We start from the raw sequence: 8,378 nt of genomic DNA, 5'->3' as shown, positions 1-8,378 counted from the left end.
ACCTGTAGGAGGTACAGCCCTACTGGAGGAATCGGAGTGCCCGGGGTGAATCTTGAGGCTTTATAGTCCAGCCCCGCTTCCTGTTTGCTCAGAGCTTCCTGAGTGCAGATGCAGTGTGACCGCCCAGCCTTCAGCTTCTGCCACCATACCTTCCCTGCCTCCTACCATGCCCGCTCCCCCCCCCCCAGGTCTCCACCATAGACTCTGCTTCTCTGGAACTAAGCCAAAAGAAGTCTTCCACTAAATTGCTTTTTTTTTTTTTTTTTAAGGTATTACATCAAGAGAAAAGTAAGACTTTTTTTTTTACATTATAATCTAGATTAAAATAATTTACATATCACTTAGTTGTATAGTCTTACCTTACTCAAGTTTGAACTCTTGATTTCAAAGCCACTTTAAAGAATAGTGATCCATAGTTTGATTCTGGCTTTCTCTAACTTTGGAGGGGAAGGTGTGCAGGTGCATCTGGGCATGTGGTTATATGTACATGTGTGTGCACATATATGTGAGAGGAAGGTGTGCGGGTGCATCTGTGCATGTGGTTATATGTACATGTGTGTGCACATATATGTGAGAGGAAGGTGTGCGGGTGCATCTGGGCATGAGGTTATATGTACATGTGTGTGCATATATATGTGAGAGGAAGGTGTGCGGGTGCATCTGTGCATGTGGTTATATGTACGTGTGTGTGCACATATATGTGAGAGGAAGGTGTGCGGGTGCATCTGGGCATGAGGTTATATGTATGTGTGTGCATATATATGTGAGAGGAAGGTGTGCGGGTGCATCTGTGCATGTGGTTATATGTACATGTGTGTGCACATATATGTGAGAGGAAGGTGTGCGGGTGCATCTGTGCATGTGGTTATATGTACATGTGTGTGCACATATATGTGAGAGGAAGGTGTGCGGGTGCATCTGGACATGAGGTTATATGTACATGTGTGTGCACATATATGTGAGAGGAAGGTGTGCGGGTGCATCTGGACATGAGGTTATATGTACATGTGTGTGCACATATATGTGAGAGGAAGGTGTGCGGGTGCATCTGGACATGAGGTTATATGTACATGTGTGTGCACATATATGTGAGAGGAAGGTGTGCGGGTGCATCTGTGCATGTGGTTATATGTACATGTGTGTGCACATATATGTGAGAGGAAGGTGTGCGGGTGCATCTGGGCATGAGGTTATATGTACATGTGTGCATATATATGTGAGAGGAAGGTGTGCGGGTGCATCTGGGCATGTGGTTATATGTACATGTGTGTGCACATATATGTGAGAGGAAGGTGTGCGGGTGCATCTGGGCATGAGGTTATATGTATGTGTGTGCATATATATGTGAGAGGAAGGTGTGCGGGTGCATCTGTGCATGTGGTTATATGTACATGTGTGTGCACATATATGTGAGAGGAAGGTGTGCGGGTGCATCTGGGCATGTGGTTATATGTACATGTGTGTGCACATATATGTGAGAGGAAGGTGTGCGGGTGCATCTGGACATGAGGTTATATGTACATGTGTGTGCACATATATGTGAGAGGAAGGTGTGCGGGTGCATCTGGGCATGAGGTTATATGTACATGTGTGTGCACATATATGTGAGAGGAAGGTGTGCGGGTGCATCTGGGCATGTGGTTATATGTACATGTGTGTGCACATATATGTGAGAGGAAGGTGTGCGGGTGCATCTGGGCATGAGGTTATATGTACATGTGTGCATATATATGTGAGAGGAAGGTGTGCGGGTGCATCTGTGCATGTGGTTATATGTACGTGTGTGCATATATATGTGAGAGGAAGGTGTGCGGGTGCATCTGTGCATGTGGTTATATGTACATGTGTGTGCACATATATGTGAGAGGAAGGTGTGCGGGTGCATCTGGGCATGTGGTTATATGTACATGTGTGTGCACATATATGTGAGAGGAAGGTGTGCGGGTGCATCTGGGCATGAGGTTATGTACATGTGTGTGCACATATATGTGAGAGGAAGGTGTGCGGGTGCATCTGGGCATGTGGTTATATGTACATGTGTGTGCACATATATGTGAGAGGAAGGTGTGCGGGTGCATCTGGGCATGAGGTTATATGTACGTGTGTGCATATATATGTGAGAGGAAGGTGTGCGGGTGCATCTGTGCATGTGGTTATATGTACGTGTGTGCATATATATGTGAGAGGAAGGTGTGCGGGTGCATCTGGGCATGAGGTTATATGTACATGTGTGTGCACATATATGTGAGAGGAAGGTGTGCGGGTGCATCTGGGCATGAGGTTATATGTACGTGTGTGCATATATATGTGAGAGGAAGGTGTGCGGGTGCATCTGGGCATGAGGTTATATGTACATGTGTGTGCACATATATGTGAGAGGAAGGTGTGCGGGTGCATCTGGGCATGAGGTTATATGTACGTGTGTGCATATATATGTGGGGGACCAGGAGATCCACCCAGAGTGGCCTCCCATGTTGCTCTGCAACTTGTTTTCTGAGACAGGTTCTCTAACTGAGCCTGGAACTATTGGATTCAGCAGAGCTAGCTGGCTGCTAAAAACCAGGTGTCTGCTTCTATGCCCCACTGGGACTACAGGTGAGCATCACCACATCTGGCTTCTTACATGGTTGCTGAATTCCCCAATTCAGGTCCTCATGCTTGTGTGGCATGCTCTTCACTTCTGAGCCGTCCCCCAACCTCAGCTGTCCCTAACTTTAAAACAAACAACCAAAAAAAGAATAGTGCCTGAAGATGGAGGAGTGTTCAGAGTATTATTAGCTACATTCTAAATAGAATCAGAAACAAGTGAGTAATACCCCAACTCCTACATAGAACCTATTGGGAGACTTTGGAACCATCATTATTTTTCCCTGATAACAAAGGGTTATGTGTAACAGAAGTACTTGTTAGAGAGCCTGCCCAGATGAGAAAAGTATCTTCCTTGTCTAAGTGACCTCTGCTCCAGAAAGCCAGAGGTACTGTGCAATGTACAAGTGTGTGCGTGCACGCGTGTGTGTATGTGTGTGTGTGTGTGTGTGTGTGTGTTATTGAAGCTTTTAGTTCCTGTGATTCCACGTAAAACAAAGAAAAACCTAGCTAGTAACTGTAGAACAAGCCAAAGTCAATGTTCAGTAACTAACAATCTATCAGTAGCTGGATCACTGAAGGAAATGATTCTCCCTCTGACACAGTTCAATAGTGTGATTCCTCCTCAGTACTGGGTTAACTGATTCCAGATTTAATGTGTTATGTTTTCATTTTTTGTTCAGTTTAAAGCTAGTAAGATAAAGGAATACTAATTAAAAAAATCAGCAAGTTGGATGAGTTGGGTAAGTTCATAAAAACTAAAACTTTCCCAAAACCCATGAGCAATGTCAATAGTGCTAGCTATGAACTATTACATCTTGGCCTTTCAACTAGTGACACGTGTACGGTAACTCAGAGAACTAGGACTTCCGACTAATATCACGAGTACGGTAATTATCAGTGAACTAGGACTCATAGTTAATATTTTTGAAAACATGAGTTCCAAGCTGAGATGATTTCATTGGTAGGCTCCATCTAAGAGGTAAATGTAGTCATACCAACAGTATTGGACCCCTTTCAGAATGAGAACGAAGAGCCAGAGGTGAAGACACCACCAAACCTAATTACCTGAGTTCATTCCCCAAGACCACAAGCCGGCAAGAGAGGACTGGCACCCACAGGTTGTCCCCTCACCTCTGAACTCATGCCATGGCATGTGTATGCGCATGCCCAAAGATGGGTGTAATTAAAATTTCTGTGCCTCCAGCTGCAGGGAATCTGACACCCTTTTCTGGCCCCTGCAGGTACTGCACTCATGTGCCCGTATCCACATACACATGCGCATAGCATAAGAAGATTCAAAACATATCTTAAGAAAAAAACCTGATGAGACTGAGATTAACATAAGGAAACTACAAGTCACAGTGGGCAGTAACATGATTATTTGATGGAAATCAACCATTTGTGACTGAGAAGAAAACTCAGTAAACTGCAGCTAACATTACAGTCAAAGAGATGCTGGTCCTGGGAGAATATGGTGAATGTATCTAATTTCACTGCCACTTTCTCCATATTCAAGAACTCCCAGTTCCTGAAGGAGGCAAAGAAAGAAGTTGCATGCAGGGGGAAGGGTGAAGTTGTTGCTGGTCACAGATGACATGATGTTCCACATGGAAGGCTCCAAGGGTTGGGGGCTGGAGGTCACCCACAAAGCCCTGAGTTCAATTCTTGGCATCACAAAAGAAAGAAAATCCCAATTAAAAACAAAGTAAAACAAAAAAACCTCCTTCAGCACTGGAGTTAGTGTTGTGTGGGATGTATCAGTTACTTTGGGGACAGCAATGACCACAGTGCCTGAAAGGAACACGGAAGGATTTCCTCTTTCTCGTGGTTTCCAGAGTGTCCAATCTGAGAGCACTTGCTCCACACACTGGAATAGAGAGCTTCAGGGCATCAGGAGAGTGCGGCAGAGGGCAGCTGTGTACCTCGTGGCTTTAGCCTTTTGCTACTTTTGTTACACCAGCCCCCTCTCCCCAGCCCATGGGGATGGCACAGCTCACATTCAGGGTAGGTCTACCTCTGCCACTCCATAATTCCTCCCAAAGTGCCCTCACAGACACAGACACACCCAGAAGAATTCTCAACCCATAGGAATTCTAAACCCGTCTATTACCCAGGCTACAATGCTGACACACACAAATCCATCGGATATGTACTTACTGATAAGGGCATTTAGACGCTGAAATTTAAAATAAAGTTTGGCTTGCAACAGCTCCTACCAAACAAAACATGTCTAAGACAATCACACTGAAAACTAAACACTAGCCAGGCATTGATGGCACACGCCTTTAATCCCAGTACTCAGGAGGCAGAGGCAGGCAGATAGATCTCTGTTGAGTTCAAAGCCAGCCTGGTCTACAGAGCGAGTTCCAGGACAGGCTCCAAAGCAATACAGAGAAAACTTGTCTCAAAAGGAAAAGAAAAAGAGAGAGAGAGAGAGAGAGAGAGAGAGAGAGAGAGAGAGAGAGAGAGAGAGAGAAAGGAAATTAAAAACTTAAGTTTATGTTGCCAAGCATAAATAATTAAAGATGTAATATTCATTGACTGAAAAACTCAACAAACATAAATACATCCTTTTCAATCAAAATCCTAGCAGGAGTTTCTTAGATGGAGATGTAGTAGGGTATGGATCAACTAAACTCAGTGGGCTGCTGGGAGTGCACACGGTTTAGCACATGAGAAGCAATTTGATGCATCCTAGAAAACATAGACGGCTACTGACATGATGACCCAGCAATTCCTCTCCTGTGTATTTACCTGGAGTAATTAAAACCTACATTTACACAAAAACATGTTGTGCTCATAACCACCAGACCTGGAAAGAGCCCACATGTCTGTCAGCAGCTTCCAGTAAACAGTACTGTGGTGTTCATGGAGTGCAACGTAACGTTCTGTGAAGAAAAAGTACTGAAGCATAAAACAGCCTGTGGGGATGTCACTCTGGAGCACGTGTTGTGCTGGTTCCTGGTCACCTAATAGTCTAGGGAAAAAAATATGTGATTGGAAGGACAAATCAGAGGTTTGCAGTTAGCGTGAAAACTGCATGTGGCGGTGAAGTGGCAGCTTAAGTGTTGGAGCCATTAGCAGTAATGTGGATGATAATTACACAAGTCTATATGTGTATTAAAATTTGTAGTAGTACGCCGCATTAAAAAACCCTGTAAATTTTTTTTCTATATAAGAAGAGAGGCAAGGAGCCTGGGAGAGGAATGGAGGGAGGGAGTAAGAGAGAAGGAAAGGATGAGAGGCTTGAGAAATGGTTCTGAGGTTAACGATGCTTGGTGCTACTATGGAGGACTGGAGTCCAGTTCCCTTTATATTTGTCAAAAAGCTCATGACTGTCTGTAACTGCAGTCCCAGGGGATCTGGCCTCTGTGGGCAACTGGACTCAAGTGGGCTCGCATGTGCACGCACACAGACACACACTAAACGTTTATAGTAAAGAATGAGGGGGTTATAAAGATGACTTAGTGGCTAAGAACACTTACTGCTCTTGCAGAGGACCCAGGTTTGGTTCCCAGAGCCCACATGGTGACTCACAACCATCTATAATCTCAGTTCTCTGCAAATCCCTTATCAGGTTTTGACATCTTGGTGATGCTCTTGTGAAATTAATTTGGAAGTATTTTCTGTCTTGTTTCTAATTTTTTATTACAATTTTGTTACACCCAGCACCCTTTCCTGACCCTACTGTTCCTACATGGAGGTGGTGCACGTAAACTCACAGATACACATATACATAAAAACAATTAAAAATGTATTTTAAAAAAGGATGTAGGTAGGCAGGAGGCAGAGGCATGCAGATCTCTGAGTTCAAGGCCAGCCTGGTCTACAGAGTGAGTTCCATTACAGCCAAGGCTACATAGAATAACCCTGTTTCAAAAAAAAAATTTAAAGGATGTGGTGCCAAGGCATGGTGATTCATACCTTAATCCCAGCACTCAGGAGGCGGAGAGAAGCAGATGTCTGTGAGTTTGAGGCCAGCCTGAATTACATGGTGAAACTGTCTCAGAAGACAAAACAAAATGATGGGGTATAGTTGTCTCTTGATTTAATTATGTAATTTATAACGGTAATTTATGTATGAGTCTGAGTGTGTCCCTGTAGAGATTTGTACAGATATTTTAATTAAACTTTGGATTTTATAAATTGGCAAGATGACTAAGAAATGGTGCATACAGTTCAATTATAGCCCCCCCCCCTTTTTTTTTTTGAGTGACATCTAATTTAGACTTTGTAACCTTTTCCCCCACCCATGTCAGGGCTCTGGCCGGTGTGATCTTGTATGGACAGTCACAGCCTCCTCTATGATCTCATGTGTGCAACAGCCCTGTCATCCAGAAAACAGGGTGTTGATTCAGTCACCCACTGCCTCTGGCTCTTAGCTGTGTGCCCCTCACTTGCAGTGCTAAGGGGACTCAGTGGCTTTGGAGGGGAAAAATAAGGTCATATGAAACTGGGAGGGAATAGTGGAGCAGGGGAGGAGTTGGGTGAAATAAAAAGTGAATCTGAAAACTGTTTTTTTTTTTTTTTTTTTTTTTTTTTTTTTTTTTTTTGAGACATGTTTTTTTCTGTGGCTTTGGCGGCTGTCCTGGAACTTGCTCTGTAGACCAGGCTGGCCTCGAACTCACAGAGATCTGCCTGCCTCTGCCTCCGGAGTGTTGGGATTTGTGTGTTCCACCAACACCCCACCTGAAAATCTACTTTTAAAATTATTGAAAAAATTAGGAAACGAAGCAAAAGGTAAATAAATTTAACTACCACCAAGAAGAAGAATTAATTTGGGGTTGAGGATCCAGCTCTGTGGTAGAGTACTTGCTTAGCATGCACAGACCCAGGGTTCAACTCCCCATCCCCCATCACGCACTCACAACAGAACTGGTTTCATTTCACATAGCTATGCCGGAGCTGTATGAAGAGAATGTCAGATGCTGCTGTAGACATAAATATTTGCATGAATGTAAAGGTATTCCCTCTATAAACACAAGGAAAAGACTGTAGACATGGTCTGGGGGCTCATGGGGGAAATATGAGTTTTCATCATACAGAATGTTATGCATCACAGTATCCCTGCCTTTCTCATAAGAGGAAGTGCGATTTTTAAAGGGGGAAAAAAAGAAATGCAACTTAAATATGAGTCAGGTGGCTGCCTTTCATATTGCTACCCAGTCTGGTGGGGGAGAAGCATCATCAACAGTTTACCCAGCTGTGAGCCATGCAAGCTATCATATTAAATTGCCAGGCAAGATGTACCCAGTTGTTCAGTAGTGGCTCGGTTATAATGTGTGAAACCAACTTCCATCTATTTGAGGCTTGATGAACAGGATGGAATTTGTGACTGATACTGTGAACAGAAGGTCCAAGGTTAGTCCTGCTCTGACCCTTGTCCAGAGAAGCTTCTTCTGTTTGCAATGAGGGGTGGCTAATGTAGAGGCTCACAATAAGTGACTTTTGAGTAAGACATCTATAACACCCCCTGCAAGGCTCAGGAAAGATCACGAAGAAGGGCAGAATGAATTGAGTGGAGGGATGAGGAGGATGCTATGAAATGCCATCTTCCGGACATGGCACAGCTGTTGTACTCACGAATCCACAGCTCTGGCCACCCATGGAAGACTATCAGTTACTTTCCTATTTCTGCAATAAAACACCATAACCAAGACAACTGTGGTGTTGTGGATGAAGATAACCTCTTCAGGCCCATATATTTGAATGCTTAGTCACCGAGGGAGTTGAACTGTTTGTGAAGTATTAGGAAGTGTGGCCTTGTTGGAGTAGGTGAGGCCTTTTTT

The sequence above is a fragment of the Phodopus roborovskii genome, unplaced genomic scaffold (assembly GCF_943737965.1).
Source record: "Phodopus roborovskii unplaced genomic scaffold, PHOROB, whole genome shotgun sequence".
NCBI lineage: Eukaryota > Metazoa > Chordata > Mammalia > Rodentia > Cricetidae > Phodopus > Phodopus roborovskii.
This window is presented reverse-complemented; position numbering follows the sequence as displayed.